This window comes from Pygocentrus nattereri, chromosome 12 (assembly GCF_015220715.1).
Source record: "Pygocentrus nattereri isolate fPygNat1 chromosome 12, fPygNat1.pri, whole genome shotgun sequence".
Taxonomy (NCBI): Eukaryota; Metazoa; Chordata; class Actinopteri; order Characiformes; family Serrasalmidae; genus Pygocentrus; species Pygocentrus nattereri.
The window spans coordinates 3778663-3804696 of record NC_051222.1 but is presented as its reverse complement, the minus strand read 5'-3'; the positions used below and the strand labels follow the sequence as shown (position 1 = coordinate 3804696).

Here is a 26034-nt window from a genome sequence, read left to right as displayed (position 1 = left end):
TTTCACAAAGGGATCAACCCTTACTCCTGAGGTTCTTGTCTCTTTGGATGCTGAAAAGGCATTTGATAGAGTGGAATGGAATTATTTATTCAATGTGTTGTATAAATTCGGATTCAAGGACAATTTCATATCCTGGATAAAATTGTTATACTCCTCTCCTAAAGCTAGCGTGTGTACTAACGGGGTCAGGTCAGATTTTTTTCCCTCTGTTTCGTGGAACGAGACAGGGCTGTCCTCTGTCTCCTCTACTTTTTGCACTTGCTATAGAGCCCCTCTCCATTGCATTGAACTCTCTTGATTCTTTCCGGGGAATTTCCCGTTTTGGTTCCAAAATTAAATTATCCTTATATGCGGATGATTTATTACTATATGTCACAGATCCAGAGAGTTGTTTTCCTTCCATCCTGGCATTGCTTAACAGATTTAGCTCTTTTTCTGGATACAAATTGAATCTGCAGAAAAGCGAATGTTTCCCGATTAACCCAGCAGCAAGGTCTCTTTCACAGGCCTCCACACCCTTTAAATTTTCTCCTTCCGGGTTCAAGTATCTTGGTGTAAATATAACTCGTACTTTTCCCTCCCTCTTTGATGCTAACTACTCCCTGCTCATGGATAAGCTTAAGTTGGACTTTCAAAGATAGAGAGCTCTCCCCTTGACATTAAAAGCTAAAATCAATGTAATTAAAATGAATGTATTACCTCGCTTTCTTTTTCTATTCCAGACTATCCCACTATTTTTACCTAAAAAATTTTTCAAAGCGCTCGACCAGTTAATTGCATCATTTATTTGGGATGGAAATCCCCCCAGGGTCAGAAAATCTGTGTTACAAAATTTTGTTTCTGATGGTGGCCTTTCCCTTCCAAACTTTTTATTTTACTACTGGGCAACAAATATTCAAAAATTGCTTTATTGGTTTCAGGCTACTGGGCGGGGTTGGTGGGAGTTGGAGTCTCGTTCCTGTCCCTCTTCCTCCCTACTCGTATTACTTACCTCTCCGCTACCAATTAGATATGTTAATCATTCTTCCAACCCCCTGGTAATCGCTACTCTCCAAATTTGGGGTCAATTTAGGCAATATTTTAAATTCTTAGCTCCATCCCATAGGATGCCTATATTGAATAATCATTTATTTCCCCCGAGTTTGTGTGATGCTGCTTTCAGAATCTGGCATGATAAAGGTATTAGATCCCTCAGGGATCTCTATAAAAATGGTATTCTTTCCAGCTTTGCTCAATTAGTTTCAGAGCTCGGACTGCCCTCTTGACATATGTTCAGATATTTTCAAATAAGGCATTTTGTTTCCTCTCAGTTTCAAACCCACACTTGCCCCCCGACCGATCAGTCTTGGGACGATCTGTTGAATTTAAATCACAGTTCTAAAGGTCTTGTTTCCAAAATATACTTCCACATTATGGCTTTGGACAATCACTCCAATGATAAGGTCAAAAGCGCCTGGGAACAGGAGCTGGGTATTACACTTTCTCAGCAGCGTTGGGACGAAGCCTTAAGACAAATTCGCACCTGCGCACCCTGTGCAAAACTCCAGTTAATACAGTTTAAGGTTTTGCATAGAGTTCACCGATCTAAATCTCAATTGGCAAGGTTTTACCCCAATTCGTTCAGTGATCGCTGTGACAAATGCGGCACCTCACCATGCAACTTAAGTCATATGTTTTTTCTCTGCCCATCATTATTTAATTTTTGGTCCCGTTATTTTGACACAATGTCTCAAGTTTTAAAACTGCGGATTGCTCCCTGTCCCTTTATTGCTATCTTTGGCCTAACAACTGGCTTCCCCTCCCTGTCCCGACTTCAACTGACTGTCCTCGCCTTCACATCCTTATTGGCAAGACGTCGGATTCTATTAGCATGGAAATCACCAATCTCTCCATCTTTTTCGTTGTTGCTCCAAGATGTTTTACATTTTCTAAGATTAGAAAAAATAAGGTTTACTGTCAGAGGTAATACTACAGCATTTTACTTAAAATGGAATCCATTTCTAGAATATTTTAATGCACTTCCATTTATGCCGACTGGTTAGAACCCCCCCCTCCCCATGTAATGTGTAATGTTTGTCTGTTTTTTGTTAGTCTTGGTTTGGTTGAGAATAAACATAAAACTGAGGAGTATATTCTTCTTTTAATATTCTACAAATGTTGGATGTATGTATTTCGCACAATTCTGTATGGGATTTGTTGAATGTGATATTACTTCTCAATAATAAAAAAAAATCCAGATCTTAGTACTAATAAGAGGATGACACAAAGTGGCACTACAACGCACTGTTGACTAGGAATTACACTGTTTGTCCTTCAGCCCAGCATGGTATACCATAACATTCACAGATTGAAAAAAAAACTAATTTGAAAGGCGTTATCTGCAGGTTCTCTATTTGATGTCAAACATACAATTAATAGTGTGTAGCAAAGTGTCACATCTATTCAAACTGCAAAAAGTTTACCTTGATGGTACGCCATGCCTTTCTGTTGCCTCCTTGAAGGCAGCAAATGCAGTCGATGCAAAGTTGTTGGTAGCAGCACTCAGGAACATCACCTGCAGTCAGTGGTGGACAGTAACTGAGTAAATGTAATTAGTTTCTGTACTTTAGTATTTTTGGTGTATCTGTACTGAAGTTTCTCCATTCTGGGCGACTTTTTCCTTTCACTCCATTACATTTCAGAGTCTAATATCTGACTTTTTCGTCCGCTACATTTTGAGAAATCTGTTGTTCCTTTTGGTTTCTGTGTGTATAAAAAAACGTAACATGTCAAAATGAAAGAAGCACAAAGCCAGAGCACCAATCAGGGCCCAGCGGTCACTTTGTTTAGAGCTGGTTTTGACCTGTTGGTCATACCGACCCAGTGCAGCACACGGTTCAACGTCAGCGCAGCAGCGTAAAATTTTGGGAGCGTCTGTTCAACATAAATGATGAACTAACCTAACCTTGTGTAAATAGAGCACAATATAGAAATATGTCCACATATGCAGTCGTGACTGACGCTTGTGGTTTGTGTCCACGTGCCAAAGTGAAAGGGGTCCTCTCACAGAATGTGTCCTGCGTAGGATGCAGCCTAATCCAGCAAGCCTGGAGAGGACACCCACATGTCCACACGGTGTATTGATGCAGCCACCCACCTCCACTGGACATCGAACCCCAGGGATCCCAACCTCCCCTTCATCATGCGGCAGACAGCAGTTTGCATTTCATTTTCTATACTGTGTACAACTCTGTCCAGCTCCATCACTCATACTGCTGTGGTGTCCAGCAGAAAGGTCAAACTCCCGCATCCGTCTAAACACTGTACTTGTTGAGACACCCAGCATTTTTTGAGATGCAGGGAAAGGTCAATTTCCAAGAGCTCCTCCAAGCGCTCTCTCTCTCTCTAACCTGGGATGCCCTGTCTCTCCAGGTACTGTGTCAACTTGCATATTTCTGCCACTGGTCCATTCAATGTTCTCTGTCACAAGACTAAAGAGCTCCTGCAGGGCATGTAATTCCTCAGTCGGCACATCAACATGATGGGAAAGTGCGTTACAGATACAATTCCTGCCTACATGTAAATTCCATGTACTCTAAATCCAAAGGTACTCTTGTGAGGCCCAGTTCCAGTTTAGAAAGCAGCCTCAAGAGCATCTGTCTTCTCAGAGTGTCCTGTAAAGATAGAAAAAAAACATTAGGAAAATTAAAGCTAAATCAGCTAAATAAATAAAACAAACAAAAATACAGACTAAGACTTGTTTACCTACATATTTCTGTAGGGGCTGCCAGCTGTGTTAGTAATATTTAAACTATCATTTAAGGGGAATTCCACTGATTTTACAAAACTTCTACATATTTAAATGGTAAAGATGTAAACAAAGTCATTCAGGGTGGTTTGGTATGAAGTGCTTCTTTTGAGAAACTTCACCAACGTGGTGGGAACAAGATGTCTGAAGAGTTTAATGCCTCTTAAAGCTCAATCATAAAAAGTTTTAACATGGCACGGTTATAAATACACGACCTAACACCTGAGACGTTGTTTGATGATAGTTATTGATAAAGTTTTGGCCTAAAATGTATTTTAATACTTTTGTTTTAATCCATTCATGGTGAAGGGATACATGCAGGGTGGCTACTTTACCATCATCAGCATTGCATACAGAATTCTGAAGACAGGGGTAGGTTGACTGGTGGTTCTGAAGGGTAAATAAGTCAATAAAAAGACTGTGTTTGTATTGTAGCCATCATGACTCCTGGTTCCCATCACCACCACTGAAGAGAAATATGACTTGGTAAGTTTCTCTCGATTGGTGCATTTCACATCAAACCAGTATGAATGTCTTTGTTCACGTCTCAAACATTTGTTTACGTAGAGTTTGTAGAGTTGCCTTTTAAGGCTGATTAAATGCAGCTATGGTATGAATTGAGGGAGTGAAAATAAAGTAATAAACAGAGGTGCCCAAAGAATTTCCAAAAGACCACTGTTGGCAATACACAGTTAATAGAAAATGTGGCTTTATTGTTGGCAATGATTAATAAACGTCACAAAAACTGCTTTTGTTGATGAACATCAAAAGGTCAGACATCAGACATTGACACATCATCAAATATCAAGATTGTACTGGAGCTGTTTTTATATTGTTGTTTCTCCAGGCCTATAGGGGGTGCAGGTTTGCACAGTTTGCTATGTTTTGCCAATTAGTAAACAGAAGCAATGAACTGGAAGTGTTTTCTCATGAGGCAAGCAAAGCATGGTGTGTCTCCGCTAATCCAAAGCCATCCCACTCCTTTCTGTCCTTTTGAGTGGCAATATGAATAAGTTTCAAAGTTGGGTGAGATTGTTAGGTATTACGAATGTGATTACTTAAGTAAGTTTGATGCATTTCGATATGCTGTATGTGTCAGTAGAGTGAAATCCAATCGGAGTTCATGTAATATGACTGCTAAGTTTAAATTAACTTTAAATAATTAAATGAAATATTTTTTATTCAAGTAGACATTATGATTTGTATACAGAGTGTTTTTCTGTATTTTGTATCGTTTCAGTTTCACACCTTTTTGCATTAAATCCTGTCTAAATACATATGTGCCTGTTCCTTGGAGGAAATGATGCAAGAGAGTTTAGCTGGCTGTGAATCTCAGTATAGGACATGGGGTCACATTGGTTGCAACAGTACAGAAATACTGTTTGTTTTATCTCTGACCTGTCCTGGCTACTGTTAGAGTTAACTACTACCCCAGGCTGGCTGGCTCAAGCCAAGCAGCTGTAGTGTAGCTTGATACTTTAAGAGACAAATCAACTGTACCAGTGGTGTCCAATCTTATCTGGTGGCTGCAGGTTTTCATTACAGCAAAGCAGGACCACACAAGCTCAGCTGTCTGAAGACTGTGAGGGGGGGGGGTGGTCTTGAATGCAGAGCTATAATCCACGAAGAGCATCCGCACATAGCTCCCCTGCTGCTACGGGTGTGATGGTGTAGTCTGGAGTGCTATAGCTATGGCGTCCTCTGTGGATTGGTTTGCTCTGTATGCAAACTGGTGAAAAAAAGTCAAAGCTGCAGAGCAGGGCTGCTGTGATGTGGCTTCAGACCAGTTTTTCTAAGCATTTCATCAACACTGGGGTGAGTGCCACTGGCCAGTGGTCATTAAGATTGGAAATATGGGGTTTCTTGGGCAGGGAGACTATGTTTGAGGATTTCAGGCATGGTGGGACAGTGTAATGTTTCAGGGACTGGTTGAAGATCTTTCTACAGATTTCAGCCAGGTGATCTGCACAGTCCTTCACCATGCGTCCCAGAATACCATCAGAATCAGTTGCCTTCCTCAGGTTGACAACCTGCAGCGTGCACCTCACCTCATGCTCTTCAATTGTGAGGTTTACGCTGCTGTGGGCTGTGTGATGTAGCAGTGCCTTCTCTGGTGCTGTGACCTCAAAGCGGGCAAGTTGTTCAGCTTCTCTGCCAACGCAGGCTCACTTCTAGCAGCTCTGCGGTTGGTCCTGTAGTTGGTCAGATGCTGACCTCCCTGCCACACCTGCCTGCTGTTGTTACTGCACAAGTGGTCCTCTATCCTCCTCCTGTAGTCTGCCATGGTCTCTCTGATGCCCCTCTTCAGATTGGCTCGGGTTATGCTGTAGAGGTCTTTGTTACCAGACCTCCAGGTGGTGTTCCTCTTTTAGCAGCTGCTGGAACCCCCGTGTCATCCAGGGCTTCTGGTTGGGGTAGACACCGATGCATTTTTTCACTGTGACGGTGTCTGTGCAGTTCTTAATATAGCACAGAACACTGTCCGTGAACATGTCCAGGTCCTGGTGTTTGGACACCTCCCAGTTGGTCCTCTCAAAGCAATCCTGCAGCTGCTGGGTGGCACCCTCTGACCATATGGTAACAGTCTTAGTGATGCCAGGAGCAGTTTTCCTGAGAGTGGCACATGCAGTGATTAAAAGCAATGACAAGTGGTCGGACTGGCAAAGGCATGGTAATGGTCTGGTCCTGTAGCCCAGTTTGATGTTAGAATATACCTTGTCCAAGGTGTTTTTCCCCTTGTTGAACACTTGACATGCTGATGGAAGTTGGGGAGTACTGCCTTTAAATCTGTATGATTGAAATACCCTGCTATGATATTCACAGTGTCAGGATACATGCTGTTTGTTTGGTAATACTTGTATGCAAAAGTCTGATAGCTCAGCTAGCATTACCATCCAGTAATCATGATCACAGTGAACCTCCTTGGGAGATAAATGCAGATAATTGCTGCATTTAACAGTGAGATATTATAAATCTGAAGAGTTGTTACACCAGCTGTTGTTCACTGTTGTCTTCTGTTCTGTCATGACGCTGTGTAGTGTAGCCTGCTAGCTCAATGGTAGAATGGATTGGTGAAGCCAGGCCTCTGTAATAAGCAGAATGCATGCATCCTTCATGGTGTTACTTGCTGCTGTCTGTAGCCTCTATTCATCCATTTTGTTTACGAGAGATCTGGCATTCGCGAGAAATAGGCTGGGAAGCAGAGGTTTGAATGGCTGCCTCCATAGCCTGGCTAGCCCACCAGGCCTGCGGCCTTGCTTCTGCCTCCTTTCTCCACACCGCCTGTGCCTCTTCCCTGCTGGGATGGTAATCCATGGAGAGCCAGCACTTCTCGCTATCTCCGCAGGAATCTCGTGTGTGCGGAGGAACTCGCTTGTTACACGCCTTTCTTTACATAATCTGATCGTAAGGAGATGGTGCCGGCTGTAGGTGTTTTTAACCTGAAAGAAAGTACACAAAACAAGAGATGTCATATACAAGAACAGCCAAACATGGCACTGACCAGGTAGACACTGAGCTTCTGCAACTGTGTTCACCACCATCTTACTCTAGAAACACTCTAGAAACCCACAAATAATGAAGAGCTTTGAGAGGCTGGTCCTGCAGCACATCAAAGCCAGCCTGCCACCAAGCTTTGACCCACACCAGTTCTCCTACAGGGTAAACAGGTCCATAAAAGACCTCATTGCTATTAGTTTTCATACAGTACTGACCCACCTTGAAAGACAGGGAATGATGCTGTTCATAGATGTTTAATTCATTCATCCCAGGCAGACTGGTCACTAAGCTCACTGACATTGGACTTTCCCAGCCCATCAGCAACTGGAGTCCTTTCCAACCGCACTAAGATCATTAGACATGACCCCCACCTCTACACCACCATCACACTCAGCACCGGTGCACCACAGGGCTGTGTGTTGAGCTCCCTTCTCTACATTCATGACTGTGGCCTCACCTATCTCACCAACACTCTAATCAAACTTGCGGACGACACAGCCGTGATTGGACTTACTTCTGGAGGAGACAAGAAAGCACAGAGAGATCTAAAATCCACAGACTGGCTCTGTGGTGCTCAGAGAGCAATCTCACCCTAAACTCCTCAAAAACTAAAGAACACATCATAGACTTCAGAAAGAACTTTACAAAACATAACCCATTGTACATCAACTGGGACTGTATGGAAAGAGTACATGATTTCAGGTACCTGGCCACACACATTTGTGAAGATCTCTCCTGGACCACCAACACCATGGCATTAGTTAGAAAGGCACAGCATCAACACTACTCTACTTTCTAAGAATCCTCAGAAAAACAACCTGCAACAGAAGCTTCTTTAGATTGGGGCCTTTAGATTGGGGGACAAGGAGAAGCTGAAAGCTGTGCAGAAGGAACTGAGGAGGAAGATCCGGGACGGGAAAGCTAACTATAGGAGGAAGATGAAGGAACAGCTACAGCAGAACAATGTCAGCGTAGTCTGAAAAGGCCTTAAAGCAATCTCCAGCCACGAGAAGGCAGGCGGTAGGGGACCAAAAGTGGGTGAACGATCTCAATCTGTTTTTCAATAGATCATTCACCCACCCGTCCCACTACAGACACCTCTGTTGAAACCCTCCTGTCTGGCACTTCCAGCATGCTGCTCTACCCCCTCTCTCACACCTACCCCCAGCCCCACAACTTTCAGCTCACACCCACCCCCCACTGGTTCTTTCTGCTGGTTGCCATAACCCTCAGTTCACACATTCCAACACTCAGCAGCCCCCCTGCTCCAGTCTGACCTTCACAATGGCCCAGGTGAGAAATGAGCTCAAGAAGGTCAAGGCGAGGAAGGCTACAGGGCCGGATGGCATCAGTGCCAGGCTCCTCAAGTCCTGTGCAGAAAAAATGCAGCACCCAAAGGACCTTAGCAGATACAGGCCAGGGGCTCTGACATCACACCTGATGAAGACACTGGAGAGGCTCGTCCTTGGACAACTCCTCTCACTGGTGAGCTCATCTATGGATCCTCTTCAGTTTGTCTACAAGCCTGGCATCGGGGTGGATGACGCCATCATCTACCTGCTGCATGGAGCTCTTTCTCACCTGGAGAAGCCTGGGTGCACTGTGAGAATCATGTTTTTTTATTTCTCCAGTGCTTTCAACACCATACAGCCTGGGCTCCTAAAGGACAAGCTGGAACTGGCAGGGGTGGACCATCACCTAACGCACTGGATCCTGGACTACCTCACCAACAGTCCACAGTATGTGAGGACAAGGGACTGTGTCCCCGACATGGTGGTCTGTAACATAGGGGCCCTGCAGGGAACGGTGTTAGCACGGTTCCTCTTCACCCTGTACACTGCAGACTTCATGTACATCTCACCAACTGCCACCTACAGAAGTTCTCTGATGACTCAGCGATCGTCAGCAGCATCACAAATGAGGACGACGGAGAGTACAGAGAACTGATTCAGGACTTTGTGAACTGGTGTCTGCAGAATCACTTACAGATCAGTGCAGGGAAGACCCAAAGAACTGGTGGTGGATTTCCGCAGGCGCACACATCCCCCTCCAGCAGTGAACATCCAGGGAACGGACACTGAAAGAGTGGACTCTTATAGGTACCTGGATGTGCATCTTAACTACAAACGAGCCTAGTCAGACAACACTGCTGCACTTTACAGGAGAGGACAGAGCAGACTCTACCTGCTCAGGAGATTGAGGTTGTTTGGAGTGCAGGGGGTGCTCCTGAGGACCTTTTTTGACACAGTGGTGGCACCTGCCATCTTCTAAGGAGTGGTCTGCTGGGGCAGCAGCATCTCCACTGCAGATAGGAAGAAACTGGAAAAACTGGTCAGGAGGGCCAGCTTGGTCCTGGGGACTCCTCTAGACCCAGTGCAGGCGGTGGGAGAAAGGAGGATGCTAAACAAGCTGGCATCCATACTGGAGAACGACTCCCACCCCATGCGTGAGACTCTGGCAGCACTGGGCAGGTCCTTCCTTCCTGCTGCTGCGACACTGTTCAACCAGCACTGCTCCCAGTAGACCACACACACACACACACAATATACACACATTCAGAATGCGAATATTTTTCATTGTGCAATATGTTCATAAATGCAATACAGATCTTATGCCACTCTTATTTTATTATTTTGTTGTAAATAGTCTAGAGATTTAACTTCAATTTTAATTATTTATAATGTTTATACTGTTTCCCGTTTCCATTGCTGAGTGCCTTACTAATATTACTCTGCTACTGTAATACTGTGAATTTCCCTGCTGTTGGACTAATAAAGGATTATCTTATCTTCTGGTGTCTTACTAATACTTTGAAAACATGCTTACAAATGGCATCTCCACATGGTACACCAGCAGGTTAGCAGTCATCTACTTATTAATTAGAAATTATCTACTTATTAAAAATATTTTTTAAATTAATCTAACTTTAACATTCACCTGTATAAATAAAAAAAACAAATAAAATACAACATAAAATTAAATTAGGTAGCCATTAACTGAAGTTTTATGTTATACATATGTAAGTATTTAAAAATTAAGATAACAGCTAAAATAAGTAGCTTAAATAATAATGATTTTAAAACATGTAAGGCTCACGTGCGGCATTAATTAATGGTCAAATGGCATTAAATTATGCTTATGATTGTCATGCAGTTATTAAGTATTGCTAATGGAAAGCACGTTATTAAATTTACAACAAAAACAACACCAATCATGACCTAATGCACTAACCATGACCTAACCTGCTAGCCATGACCCAACCTGCTAGCTGCGAAATGACCTACAAGCTTATTACCCTACATGCTACTCCAACCCACTAACCACAATGTAATGCAATAGCTGTGAGATGACCTGCTAGCCATGGCCAAACTCACTAGTCATGATCTAACCTGCTACCCTTGAAAAAAAATCCACTAGCCAGAACCTAGCTGCAAGCTAACCAGCTAGCCATGACCTAATGTGCTAGTCATGATCAAACTTGCAAACTAATCTATTTACCTTTTTCTAACATGCTAATTATGACCTATGACCTAACCAACTAGCCACAACCTAACCCACTAGCTGTGAAATTACCTGCTAGCCATGAAATAACTGCTAACTGTGATGCGACACACATGTCAATTACCGGTTAGCCACAACTTAATCTACTAGCCATGAAATAAGCAGCAAACCTGCTAGCTGCTATGAGATAACCCACTTGCCCTGACCTAACTGTAACCTAACCTGCTAGCTGTGACACGATATGCCAGTCATGAACTTGCTAGCCATAACTTAACTGGCTAGCCATGACATAACTTGTTAGCCTTGATCTAACTCTGCAGCCATAATCTAATACGCTGAGCTAACTCACCAGTCATGATCTACCTGATAGACACAATCTGACCTGCTAGTTATGAGCTAATCTGCTACCCACTACATTAGATAGTAGCTGCAGAATAGCCTTCTAGCCACAACCAAACATGCTAGGCACAATCTTACCCACTAGCAGCATGCTAACCTGCTAGCTATAACATAACCCACTTTCTGAAACCACAACCCAACCCACTAGCCACGATTTAACCTGTTAGCCACAAGCTAACAGGCTGGCCATGACTTAACCTGCTAACCATGATTTCACCTGATAGCTTCAAGCTAACCTGCCAGTCATGGCCTAACCTGCTGCCATAAAAGAATCTGCTAGTTATTAACTAATCTGCTAGCTGTGGAATAACTCACTAGCTATGACCTTATCCACTAGCCACAAGCTGTTTGTTTTATTTTAGACTCAGTTTACATCATCAGTTCAAGTTTAAATAAATCAGATGTGGATTTTATCAACAGTTTATTATACTTAGTTATTTATCATGTTTTTATTGTAGATCTTCCACTGATCCTGTTCATCTCCGTCTGAATCTTCTCCAAATCAGAGAAATACAGACTGAAATGAGGCAATACAGCTAAATCAGAACAGAGGCCATCAGGCTTAAAGGCACAGAATCAAATGAACATTATTTATAAAGAATGAAGAGAAATGAAATATGGCTGTTTTTATACACAAAACCACACAAACGTTACAAGTGGAGCTCAGAGTGAAAAAAATCTACAAGTGTAGATTGGAGACCTCTGAAGAGGAGAGAGAGAGACAGAGAGACAGGGAGAGAGAAAGAAAGAAATCATAAACACTCCAAAAGATGTTTTTCTATGTACAGTCTACATCCCTCCCATTTCCCCCAGTCTACACCATCAGATCAGCAGCTTTCAGGCCCAGGCAAGTGTGCTGATCTGTGGGGACCTGAACACTCATGCTGGATCTCTACCTGACTTCAACAACGAGCAAGGTAACAATCATATATTCTGTCAGAGTCTGGGTCTGTACATTATCACCGGTAGGTTACGAGGGGACTCTTTGGGGAGATTTACCTTCTGCTCACCTCTTGGAAATAGTACAGTAGATTATATGGTAACAGATTTAGAGCCTTTCTCTCTCAGTGTTAAACCTCTAACCCCCTGTCTGACCACAGCCAAATCACTGTGTTCATTGAAAGGACAGAGACTAGCAGTACAGCAGTACAGTACAGACCAGCGAGCTGTACAGTATCAGGAGACCATACAGATGGGCCAAAAACAGCACAGAAGAGTTCCAGAAAGCAATCACAGACCCCAAATTCAAACAATTTTAGACCGCTTTCTGGACACCACATACACTCACAGTAATGAAGGTGTTAATCTGGCGGTCAGAAATACCAATCACATCTTCACCACAGCTGTTCAAACAAGTAAACTGAAACGATCAACAAACAAACCCAAAAAAACAACTGAAAGTATTAGGGAAATTATCAAATGAAAAACACAGAGACCCAAATAACGCAGATTTACGCCTTCAATACTGTGAGACTCTTTACAAACGTACACTCAGAATCAAAAAAGCACAACACACACAGGAACAACTGACACTAATAGAGGGGCACATAAATACCAATAGTTTCTGGGAACACTGCAACACCCTAAACAAACCAAAATCAGAGGGATTAGTCATTCAGAATGGAGATGTATGGATCACACATTTCAAACCACTATATAATAAAGTACCCAGCAACATCACACCTGAACAAAACAACATAACTGAAAAACTAAACACATTAGAATTGGTAGTAAAAGGGTTCCAGAACCGCCTGGACTCCTCATCACTGAGCAGGAACTCAGAGACAAAATATTAAATCTAAAACCTAAAAAAACCACCAGGTCTGACGGCGTATTGAATGAAATGATTAAGAACACAAGCAAAAAATTCCAATTGGCCCTTCTCAAACTTTTCAACGTGATTCTGAGTGCAGGTTATCTCCTTGACATCTGGACTCCAGGTCTTATAACGCCCATCTACAAAAGTGGAGATAAATTGGACCCTAATAACTACCGAGGCGTCTGTGTCAACAGTAATCTGGGGAAGGTGCTCTGTAGCGTCATCAACTCCAGACTTACAGACTTCCTTATGAAGCAGTGTCTTGTGTAAAAGTCAAATTGGATTCATACCAAATCACCGCACATAAGATCATATTTACATCCTACACTCCCTGATTGATCTACATGTAAACCAACAAAAACACAAAATTTTTGCATGTTTTATTGATTTCAAAAAAGCTTTTGACAATATTTGGCACAACGGACTATTTTATAAGGTTCTTGAAAGCGGTGTAGGGGGTAAACAATATGACAATCATTAAATCCATGTACTTCTTCTTTCGGCTGCTCTCTTTAGGGGTCGCCACAGCGGATCATCTGCCTCCATCTTGCCCTATCCATTGCCTCCTCTACTTTCAAACCAACCATCTCCATGTCCAGCTTCACTACTTCCATAAACCTTCTCTGAGGTCTACCTCTTCTCCTTCTACCCTGCAGCTCCATCTCCAACATTCTTTGCCCAATATATCCACTATTCCTCCTCAACACATGTCCAAACCATCTCAACCTCTGGCTTTATCTCCAAACTGCTCCACCTTCACTGACACTCTGATCAGCTCATTTCTAATCTTGTCCAGCCTTGTCACTCCCAACGAAAATCTCAGCATCTTCATCTCCGCCACCTCCAGCTCAGCCTCCTGTCTTTTAGACAGAGCCACAGTCTCCAAACCATACATCATAGCAGGACGCACTACTGTCTTGTAAACCTTCCCTTTCACTCTTGCTGCTATCCTTCTGTCACACATGAGCCCTGACACCCGTCTCCACCCACTCCATCCTGCCTGCACCCTCTTCCTCACCTCTTTTTTGCACGGTCCATTGCTCTGGATGGTTGACCCAAGATATTTGAAGTCATCCACCTTTACGACCTCTACTCCTTGCATCTTCACCTTTCCACCTGCCTCCCTCTCATTCACACACATGTATTCCGTCTTGTCTCTACTGACGTTCATTCCTCTCCAGTGCAAACCTCCACCTCTCCAGATTCTCTTCCACCTGCTCTCTACTCTCACCACAGATTACAATGTCATCTGCAAACATCATGGTCCATGGAGCCTCCTGCCTGACCTCATCTGTCAACCTTTCCATCACCATTGCAAACAAAAAGGGGCTCAAAGCTGATCCCTGATGTAACCCTACCTTCACCTTGAAACCATTTGTCACTCCAACTGCACACCTCACCACTGACTCACTATGTCCTGCACCACCCTAACATAGTTTTCAGCTACACCTGACTTCCTCGTACAGTACCACAGTTCCTCTCTTGGCACCCTATCATATGCCTTCTCTAGATCCACAATGACACAATGTAGTTCCTTCTGACCTTCTCTGTACTTCTCTACCAACACTCTCAACGCAAAAATTGCATCTGTGGTACTCTTTCTGGGCATGAAACCAAACTGCTGCTCACAGATCTGAACCTCTCGCCTTAGCCTTGCTTCAACACATTAAATCCATGTACACAAATAACAAATGCGGTATAAAGATCGGCACCAAAAGGACAGCGTTCTTCTCTCAGGAGCGTAGAGTGAGACAAGGCTGCTGCTTAAGCCCAATTCTATTCAACACTTATATTAAGGAATTGGCCACAGCTTTAGAGCACTCTGCAGCACCCGGTCTCACTCTGCACAACTCAGAAATCAAGTTCCTGAGCACGGCCTACAGCAGAACCTGGACCTGCTGGAGCAGTACTGCCTGACCTGGGCCCTGGCAGTAAACCTGAAAAAGACCAAAACAATCATTTTCCAAAACAGATCCAGATCTCAGGTAAACACACCCTGCTTCACTTTAGAAACACACAGATTAGTAAACTGTAAAGAGTTCAGTTATTTAGGATTGAAGATCAGCTCGATTGGAAACTTCAATCCAGCAGTGAATGAGCTTAGAGAGAAGGCGCGCAGGGCTTTTTACGCAATCAAACGACAAATTCACTTTCAAATACCAATTCAGATCTGGCTCAAACTATTCCAATCCGTTATAGAACTAGGGCTGAACGATTAATTGCATTTGCGATAATCTCGCGATATTTTAAAACGAGATTCTCTAACCGTACAGGCTGCGATTTAAACTGGTCACGTGACTTGGGAGCAAGCCGAGGACGAACGGAGCAAACCCGAGCAGGAGGCAGGGAGGTGGAGAAGTGAAGTCAACACAGCGCACTTTAACTTGTTGCACAATGGCTTCAGGTTCGACAGAAGCTGACACAACTGAAAGTCTAATACCAAAGAGGGGCAGCACATCAGTTGTGTGGAATTACTTTGGCTTTAAAAAAGAAGATGCTGCTCAACGTCAGGTACTGTGCAAAACGTGCCTTGCTACTTGCTACGACGCGAGGTAACACTACAAACCTTTTTCAGCATTTAAAAAAACACCACAAAGCCTCGTATGATATTTGCAAGGCTAAAATGCCAACGACCAGTGCTGCATCTTCAAATACGCCAAGTACCAGCCGACAGGGATCACTGACCGAACTGTTTGAAAGTGTAACTCCTTATGGATATAATTCGAAGCGGCACGCTGAAATAACTCGGGCAGTAACGGAGTTCATAGCGAAAGACATGATGCCCGTTAATATAGTGAACAAGCCCGGCTTCATGGCTTTGTTAAACACACTGGATATGCGCTACCAAATGCCCCTGCCATTGATGGAGAAGATGACCCTTTGGCCTGGTGGAAGGTGCACAAGATTAACTTTCCACGACTGTGCAATATGGCCCGCAAGTATCTCTGTGTCCCTGCCACAAGTGCTCCTTCAGAGCGTCTTTTCAGTGCTGGTGGGAATATAGTGACTTGTACTCGCTCGTCTTTGAAACCAGCAAAGGTTGACATGATGGTTTTCCTTGCAAAAAATCTGTGAGTTCCTGAGAACGATACAGAGCTACAGAACAGAGTTCTAGCTGACAGTGCCTTGTTTAATTTGCACTTTAGTCTGTTGTTTGCTGCTGTGACTGAGTGACTATTATGTTTACATTATTATTCAAAGGTTTTTTTTTTTACATCTAAAAGATTTAATAAGAACAGATTTATTTTGTGTTCACTGAGTTTGAATTCCCAGAAAATAACGAGTTGGTTAAAGCAGATTCTCTTTATGTTTTTTGCACTTTATTTTTTTATGATGTTACTAGCTGGAGAGCAGTAAGTTAAATTTTTTTTATATCTATTGTTTTTTCTATTTAAAAAAAAACAAATGGTGAAAAGGAAAAGCTATTTATCTATTTATTTTTCTATTAAAAAAAACAAATGGTGAAAAGGGAAAGCATAGATTTGTTTGCTTTATTGTTATCTGTGCTTTAAATAAATCTGACATTGTTTATTATTAAACAGATTGATTTATTGCTTCTGTTTGTTGAAAAATACTTGAGAAGACATTTTTAAAAATCGCATTTTAAATCGCAATCGCAATTTATAGATAAAAAATTGCAATTAGATTATTTTCCAAAATCGTTCAGCCCTATATAGAACCCATTCTGTACAATGAAATTCTTACTTTGCTGTTCCTCCATTCACATTATACACTCTTAAGAGAATAATAAAAAAAGAAAATATAAGAATAACTCTAAAAAACAGTAGTAAATGGTAAAAGCAAAAAAGTGTACCATATGTGCAAAGTTGAAATAAAATTAAAGTTACACATGTGTATGTACAAATAAGTGGAGCAGCTGTTCATAAAGTGCATCAAGTGACAGATGAAAACAGATGTAAACAGTAAACAATATTACTCTGTGCAAGTAATAGATGTAAACAGTGCAGTTAAGGTGCAGTTGTTGAGTGCAAGGTTAAATCAGTTCAGATTGGGAGGGGGAAGAGGTAGTTAGTGAGGTGTTCACCAGCCTGATGGCCTGTGAATAGAAACTGTTGGTCAGTCTAGTTGTCCTGGACTTTACACTCCTGTAACGTCTGCCTGAAGGTAGGAGTGTGAAGAGTCTATGCTGGGGGTGTGTACTGTCCCCTGATGATGTTTTGTGCCCTTCTGATGACCCTGGTGTGATAAATGTCCTGTAGTGAGAGGAAGGCTGCTCCTGAGATGGACTGGGCAGTTTTGATTACACGCTGCAGAGCCTTCCTGTCCTGAGCAGTGCAGTTTCCATACCAGACCGTGATGGAGCTGGTAAGAACACTCTCGATCGTACTCCTGTAGAAGGTGCTGAGAATTTTGGCTGGCATGCCAAATTTCCTCAGTCTTTTCAGAAAGTACAGTCGCTGCTGGGACTTCCTGATGATGAGGTGTGTATTCTCCTCTGTCTCACCAACATACAGGGGTCTGTGCAGCTCCCGCTTCCTCCTTGGATCAACAATCATTTCCTTGGCCTTGTCTGCATTCAAGGAGAGATTGTTGTTATGACACCAGGCCACCAGCTCAGCCACCTCCTTCCTGTATGCTGTCTCGTCCCCACCAGTGATCAGTCCAACGACTGTAGTATCATCAGCGAACTTGATGATGCTGGTGTTGTATTGGGAGGACACGCAGTCATACGTGAAGAGTGTGTACAGAAGGGGGCTCACCACACAGCCCTGTGGGACCCCTGTGCTTACTGTTCTTGTGCTGGATGTGCGGCTGCCGACTCTGACTGACTGGGGTCTATCTGATAGAAAGCTCAGCACCCAGTTGCAGAGGGCAGGTGTCAGTCCGAGGGTGAGGAGCTTTTCTGAGAGTTTGTGTGGGATGACCCTGTTAAATGCTGAGCTGTAGTCAATGAAGAGCATTCTGACATACGTGTCCTTGCCCTCCAGGTGTGTGAGGGCTGTGTGAAGGGCTGTGTTCACTGCGTCGTCTGTGGACCTGTTCCGTTGGTATGCAAACTGAAGAGGGTCTATAGTGTTTGGAATGGTCTCTTGGAGGTGAGTCATGACTATTCTCTCGAAGCACTTCATCACGATTGAGGTGAGTGCAAAAGGGCGATAGTCATTTAGGCTGGTCACAATGCTTTTCTTTGGGAGGGGTACGATGGTGGTTGACTTGAAGCAGGATGTCACAAATTGGACAGATTGAATATGTCCACAAACACATCGGCCAGTTCTGATGAGCAAACCCTGAGTGTACACCCACGGATGTTGTCTGGGCCGGCTGCTCTCCGTGGGTTTATTCTCCTCAAGGTCCTGCACACATCCACTGAAGAGAACCATTAAATACTGGCTACACCTAAAACACAGTGACCCCCACTCCTACCACTTCAAGACCCTGCAGTGCCAAGAGCTGTGCAAAAAGAAGAGCCCCTCACACAGCTGGTCCTGACGCTGAGTTCACTAACACACACTCACACTGCTACACATCAGGACCAGCATGTAATACACACAATCAGACCAAACCACATTACAACTCTCCAAAAACACAACTACATCACCCACTGGAACACACAGACACATGCACAGAGCACAGTGCAGTGCTATCCAGCCCTAAAACATCAATACACTGTAGCGGAGAAGCTGAACACAGTGACTGACACTAAACACAGAACCACCCTGACAAAGTACAGACTAAGTGACCACAGCCTGGCCGTGCAGACCGGCCGCTATAAGACATCCTGGTTGCCTAAAGAGCAGAAGCTCTGTCAGCAGTGCGACAGTCACACTGTAGAGACAGAGCTGCACTTCCTCACTGAGTGTGATGAATATAATACAGTACAGGAAATTAACTTTAATACATTGGAGAAGATTCACCCCCAATTTAGCCGCCGCAGTCAGGACGAGAAGCTGCCCATCCTGCTAGGAGAGAGGAGAGAGAGCAGCGCCTTAGCAGCACAATACATATCTGCCTGTCACAATATGAGGGACAGTGAGTGATGACACACACACACACAGAAACAAACAATATAAAAAACTGCCCTGTTTGTAATGTTTATATAGTTATTTCAATTTCTATTATTTATTGAATTTTTATATTTTTTTTCCTTTCACTCCAAACCACTACTTTTACTATTTTTCCTCTTATGCGATTCTTTCATAATTATTTTTTTACATCAAATGAAATTAAGAGTTATTCTCAAGAGTTATTCTCTGTTCTAAATGTTCGTTTTTCTTGTTCTTTTCGACAATGCTTTGCCAATACTGTAACTGAATATGGTCAATAAAGCTTACTGAATTGAATTGAGAGAGAGACAAACACAGAGAGAGACACAGAGATAGAAAGAGAGAGTTTCCTTTCAGTGTTTCTTCAGACACGACCCAGTGTCGCCATCTAGTGGTAACACAATGATAAACATTCACACTGTTACATCCTTTCGTCTTTCTCTTTCTCTCTCTCTCTCTCTCTCTCTCCCTCTCTCTATCTCTCTCTGTCTCTTCCTCTCTCTCTCTCCCTCTCTTCATCTCTCTCTTTCTATCTCTGTGTCTCTCTCTGTGTTTGTCTCTCTCTCAATTCAATTCAGTAAGCTTTATTGACAAAAGTGTGACAAACATGCAAAAAAACAGGAAATGAGGAAGGGGCAAACACTTTTTCACACCACTGTATGTATATATATATATATATATATACACACATACACACACACACACAGATATGCAAAAGTTTGGGCACCCCTGATAATTTTCAAGATTTGCCTTAAATCTATCATAAAGTAGATGAACACAGTGATATTTGAGAAGTGAAATGAATTTTATAGAAATAGAATTTTACAGAAAGTGTGCAATAATTATTTAAACAAAATTCGGCAGGTGCATAAGTTTAGCCACCCTTGTTTTATTGATTTGAATAACTTTAGCACTAATTATTGGAAGACAAAATTTGTTTTGTAAGCTCAGTGACCCTTGACCTACATACATGGGGGAATCCAATCATGAGAAAGGGTTAAGGTGGCCAATTGCAAGTATTTCTCCTCTTTGCATCTTCTCTGAAGAGTGGCAACATGGGAGCCTCAAAACAACTCTCAAATGACCTGAAACAAGGAGATGCTGTATGGGAGAGTAATGCACACGCCACAAACAGAGTCGCTTGAGGTATGCTAAAATGCACATTTGGACAAGCCAGCTTCATTTTGGAATAAGGTGCTGTGGACTGATGAAACTAATATTGAGTTATTGGGACATAACAAGGGGCGGTATGCATGGTGGAAAAAGAACACAGCATTCCAAGACAAACACTTGCTACCCACAGTAAAATCTGGTGGCGGTTCCATCATGCTGTGGGGCTGTGTGGCCAGTGCAGGTACTGGGAATCTTGTTAAAGTTGAGGGTCGCATGGATTCCAGTCAATATCAGCAGATTCTTGAGAACAATGTTCAAGAATCAGTGACAAAGTTGAAGTTGCACCAGGGCTGGATACTTCAACAAGACAACGACCCTAAACACTGCTCAAAATCTACTAAGGCATTCATGCAGAAGAACAAGTACAACGTTCTGGAATGGCCATCTCAGTCCCCAGACCTGAATATTATTGAAAATCTGTGGTGTGATTTAAAGTGGGCTGTCCATGCTCGGAAACCATCAAACCCGACTGAACTGGACATGTTTTGTAAAGAAGAATGGTCCAAAATACCTTCAACCAGAATCCAGACTCTCATTGGAAGCTATAGGAAGCATTTTGAGGCTGTTATTTCTGCAAAAGGAGGATCTATTAAATATTGAAGTAAATTTTTCTGTTGGGGTGCCCAAACTTATGCACCTGCCGAATTTTGTTTAACTAATTATTGCACACTTTCTGTAAATCCCATAAAATTAATTTCACTTCTCAAATATCACTGTGTTCATCTGCTATATGATAGATTCATAGGCAAATCATGAAAATTATCAGGGTGCCCAAACTTTTCCATACCACTGTATATGTATATATAGATGTTATATTGATTGTCACACTTAAGTGTTTCGGAACATCAAACCAATTTAAACAATAGTCAAGGACAACACAAGTAAACACAAAATGCAATTTGTAAATGAAGGTGTTTATTATTAAAGGAGAAAAAAAATCCAAACCATCATGGCCCTGTGTGAAAAAGTGATTGGCTGTTTAACGCCTGAGACAAGCTTTTCTTATTTTGGAGCTAACATGCTGTATGTTGTAGTTGCTTAGAGTAAAAACACATTTATTTATTTTCAACTTCAATGAAAAACACGCATTTTATACACGCCCACCATGTCGTATGGTTCTTAATTTGATGATAGACAAAAAAACCTGAACCCAGTGGTTTTAATCTGGGACTAAAACCCAGTTCTGTGGTACATTTTACTCTGGTCAAAGTCCCAGTTTGGTCTAAATGATGATTTGACTGTTTTCTTCTCCTGATTTCCTGAAGCTCCTCGTTCTTCTGCTCACATCGTGGCTTCTGTTACAGGAATGTCACGGTCATGTTTGAGGTGCAGAGCTAAGAGGACGAACTCACCACAAGACCAAACCTGACGGTTCCCAGTCCAACAGGAACCTCTCAGTGAAATTAAAGAGGAATTTTACAGAATCACACAGACATTCAGCTCAAACCAGCAGCTGAAAACAAACGTGTTTCAGAGCAGAAAATCTAAACTCTTACAGTAATAACTGGGTCTTTAGTTCAGGCTCCAGACTGGACCACAATGATTAATCTGAGTAATAAAGTTCATCAATAAATAAGTTATATTAGATTAATTAACTGGCCAGTGGTGACTTTTTCCCTGTGAAGCGGCTCCGTAAGCTACTTTTTATCTAGAGCCCTGTTTAGTTATTAGCCATAATTTCCAAGTGAAGATCTTGAGAAAATCAGTCGATATTTCAGTCTTATTTAATGAGTTACAGTGAGACCCAGAACTATAAAAGGTTACAGATATTTTGGCTGCATCCCAAACCGGAACACAGTGTCAGTAGACTGGGAGTAATTAGAGCTTCTATTAGTTCATTTGGCTCTTATTATGTCGGGAATATAAACGTCTGAAAGCTTCAGAAGCTCTTTTTACTTTTCTGCTGTAACTGTTTAGTCTAGACATCATCAAACCCACTGCAGCTGCTCTGTATTCTGGACTATTTCAGCTCCAAACACAGTGGATTATTAAAACCTCTATACCTTTCAAAGCTCCGAGCCTCCTGTGGTGCTTCAGCTCTCGGCCTGGACTTATATGGTGGGAGAGCTTTTTCCCTCTGAGCTGATGTTCCTCTAAACTCAGACAGATCAGCTCTTTGATACTGAGGCCGTCCTCAGTTTCCCTGCTCTTTCTCCTCCACTGCTCCTCACTCGTTCACCAATGATAACCTGAGCAACAACAAACATTCGTTACTCAGCCTTTAATAACATTAATAACACGTTATTATGATTAGAAGTCCACCTCTAAAAGACGACCCTGATCCTCAAAACCAGGAGAAACCATAACGTGTAGCTGAACAGACTAAACACTGAAATCTGGGAAATGATGAAGACTAGATTCAGGGTTTTTAAGACAGCAGGTGAAAGTGATGTTCACCATAAAAGCTCCTCTGAGCTGCTGAAATAAAAAACAATTATTACTCAATACGGCTGAAACAGCGACCTCCTGGAACCAAGACCGTAATGACCATGAGGACATTGGGTCCAGCTGGACGTATAAAATAGGTTCATCTGCCTAATGGAAAAAATACACACTGGAACCCCCCCCCCCCCCCCCCCCATAGGAATTGTGGGCTGGCGCAGATGTCCAGTATTTGTCCTATAAGAAATCTAAAGTGAGCGGTCAGTCAGGGTTTACAGCGCTCTGCTCTGAGTGGACCCTCCGTGAAGTCCCCCCCATGTGGTCAGACATGGAATAAAACGCTAATATTGGTTTGAGCTGTTTGAGCCGTTAAAAGAAACATTTGAGCTCTTTTAATTCTTCAGTTGCTGATAAATAAGTTTAGTCACTAGTGATGACATCATCACTATCACCAGGATCAGCACTGGGTGATGGTGAAGACCTGAGAAAGGCCGAATTCCTGTTAGTGAGGTTTTGTGACGTCATGCTTAGTTTAAGGAAGAAAAACATTCATGTTGGTCTTTCAGTGTATCTTGTGCGCTCATGTTAATGTGTGACTTGTTAAAGCGCTCATCAATTATCAGCGGAAATTTACTGGAAGCACCAGGAACACAGCAGGTTTTAACAGTGACCAGGGTGGGCTCACATTATCCCCTCTGGGGGGGGTTGTGGATGTAATCTGTTGACGTTGATGGGGGGCTGAGTGACGTCACTTATTAAAAACATTTTTTAGCCTATTAGTTGATAATTAAACCAGCACAAACGAATATTAGCAGCTTTATTCCGTCTCTGACCACATGGGGGGCTTCACGGGGGTCTGAGTGGCGCTACTCTGCAGCAAGGAGGCTCCAACAGAAAGATCTTAGCTAGATTAGCTCCTTCCGCTAACCTTCCCGAGCGTTAGAGACAGGACCCCCAGAGAAGCAGAGAGAGGGTCTAAATCCTGTCAGGGGGGTTTAATTTCATCACTGCCCACCGTTTAAAGCGATTAAAACCTCGGCAACCTGAACATACTCTGCATTGGTTGGATACCTGCGCAACCAATTAATTAACAGCAACAAAATTAATCAAATTTGTCCAGTAATTCCGTCAATCTTACAAAATCATATGTAAACATTTTGGCACTTCTGATCAAAATAACATGTTTTGCTGATTTTCTAAGTAAAAATAACTACAAAATCTCTACAGAGATGTTTCTGCACCATTTCCTGCACAATAACTATTCATTTGATGAATTTAACATATTGGGAAAAATACAAAACAAACTGGCCTGTGCAAAAGTAGTGGCATAATTTGTTTTATTTCTTCTTATATGTCTAACTGGACAAATAACCAGAAATCTTGCACTGAAATTCACAACAAGTTATGATTGTTCACTTAGGGAGATGTGAACTTTTCACTTAGAAAATCAACAAAGCATGTGATTTGACTCAGGGTGTTCAAACTTCTGCATACCACTGTACATCATTTGGTCTATGGCTATTCTTTAACATGGCACATTATGATTTTTAGTGCATGTTCAGTGTTCTACAAGGTAAAGTACACTATACATGAAATACAGTACTTTAGTTTGACCTGCGCAGCCCTGATGTTTACATCAGACAAAAGCTATGATTTGATGACGGTCCACTGAGCTACAGAGTGGAACTTACATTGTGTACTGTACCATCATTTCACACAGCGCTCTAATAATTTTGTTCTGATCTCTTGGAACCTTTTGACAACGCTCTTTGGCATCCAGACGGCTCTGGACATCTTTTGGAAAACGTGGAATGAATATGACAGCAGGTAGTCTCTGGCAAACTGGTTCCTCTCTGAAATATGAAAAGGAAATTACGGCCTCTATGACTACCATATGACTATATAGGATGAGAGTAAAACTCAGATAAGAGGTAAAAACAATGAGAAGCTGGTTTAATCCAATTCAGCTCTACTGTTTGATAGATGAGTCAACCAGAAACATAAAGCACTGCAAACAGGGGGTGAATACATTTTGGGAAAGGTAACATTCATAATTATAGATGCTTACCTTTCACTCGGAGTCAGGTGCTCCACTTCTGGTGTGACTTGATTAAGAGTCCCCTCCTTGTTTGGACACAAAAAGTCTCTGAATTTTAATTGTTTTTGGCCGTGAATTATTCAGCCACCGTCTCACCGGCGCAGCTCTTCCTAACAACGCTTGTTCTCCGAGTTAACGACACTGACGGCTCAGTGGACCTATAACCAGGCGCTACAGGTGCGGACAGTTTAGCGTGCATTTAACGTTATGAGACGACACTTTAACTACTCCAGCACTCAAGGCTGCAGGCCAGCCCTCAGGGAGTCAAACTCTTTCGGTGTGTTAAATGATCAGCGTCCGCTCTGAAGTGCGGAGCAGAAATAGCTGACGCGCCAATGAGACGGCGGCTAAAGAATTCCCAGCCGGGGGTTAATGCGGCTAACGACGGACGCGGCAGGAGCTCTCCTGCTGACCGCCTTGGGATGGTGGGACAGCACGCAAAAGCACACAGTGAGGTAATTTAACGCTTTATTCTTCCAGAAATTTAGAAAAAGACAAATATCGCCATTTATAACTAGAACCAAAGGGCTCGCCTGCTACAATGTGAGCGCCTCAGCCTGCGGTTCACTGAACTCGCCTCAGCCGAGCTCTTCCCGCTCTTTTCAAAACCGGTTAGCATCATTAGCTAGCTAGCCTGCATTTCACTGCACCTCGCGGACCTACTGCTAAAATAAATGTCGAAAACACAGCTGTTACTTCATAAAACTTCGGGGTTTGTTTAAAATGAAAGGGGCCAACTTCCTCTACACCTCCACTGAAAAGCTAGCCTGGTTAGCTTGCTAGCTAGCGCTCTTTAGCTTAGCTACCGTTACCTATCAAAGTGAGTAACAGGGACGATAAAGACACTCACTACGATTACAGCGCGCTTACCTTTGGGTTTCTGAGCCTCCTCCGCTGTTATATCAATGTCTGCGTCCACCAGCTTTTTAAAAAGCTCCTCCGCTGAAAGTCGCAGCAGCGCCGTCCTCACTGAGCTCCAGCGCAGAGGAGTGACCGTTACATCTGAAAAGGAACAGGGGAGGGGCTCTCGCGCGAGCGCGAGCTCTCTCTCTCTCTCTCTCTCTCTCTCTCTCTCTCTCTGTCATTACAAAAACAGACCCTAAAAGAAGTCTGGCTTTTACAGACAAAAATAATATATAATATTTGTAATAATAATAATATATAAAGTGGTGTGTGTGTGTGTATTTAATACTATATATAAAATAGGCATGACATCAAAAGCCTTATGCAATACTTTACTGCAGTGTCTTCATAATGATATGTAAATGAGGCAGCCCATCCCAAATGTACCTTTTGTTGGAGGTTAAATGGTACAGATCTGTTCTGTTTAGTGTTCGCAATGGTCGCAAAGATCTTGGACTTGATGCTCTTC

At 42.7% G+C, this 26034-nt stretch overlaps 1 long non-coding RNA gene across 1 annotated transcript; it reads right to left on the bottom strand.

Moving 5' to 3' along the window:
• Positions 1–2887: 2887 nt before the first annotated feature.
• On the bottom strand, positions 2888–25640 carry LOC119264777. Its single transcript, XR_005131216.1, has 4 exons — positions 25533–25640; positions 22186–22371; positions 5288–7227; positions 2888–3653 (listed from the first exon to the last, which is right to left on the bottom strand). It is a non-coding gene; the product is annotated as an uncharacterized LOC119264777 (long non-coding RNA).
• Between the last annotated feature and the right edge of the window lie 394 nt (positions 25641–26034).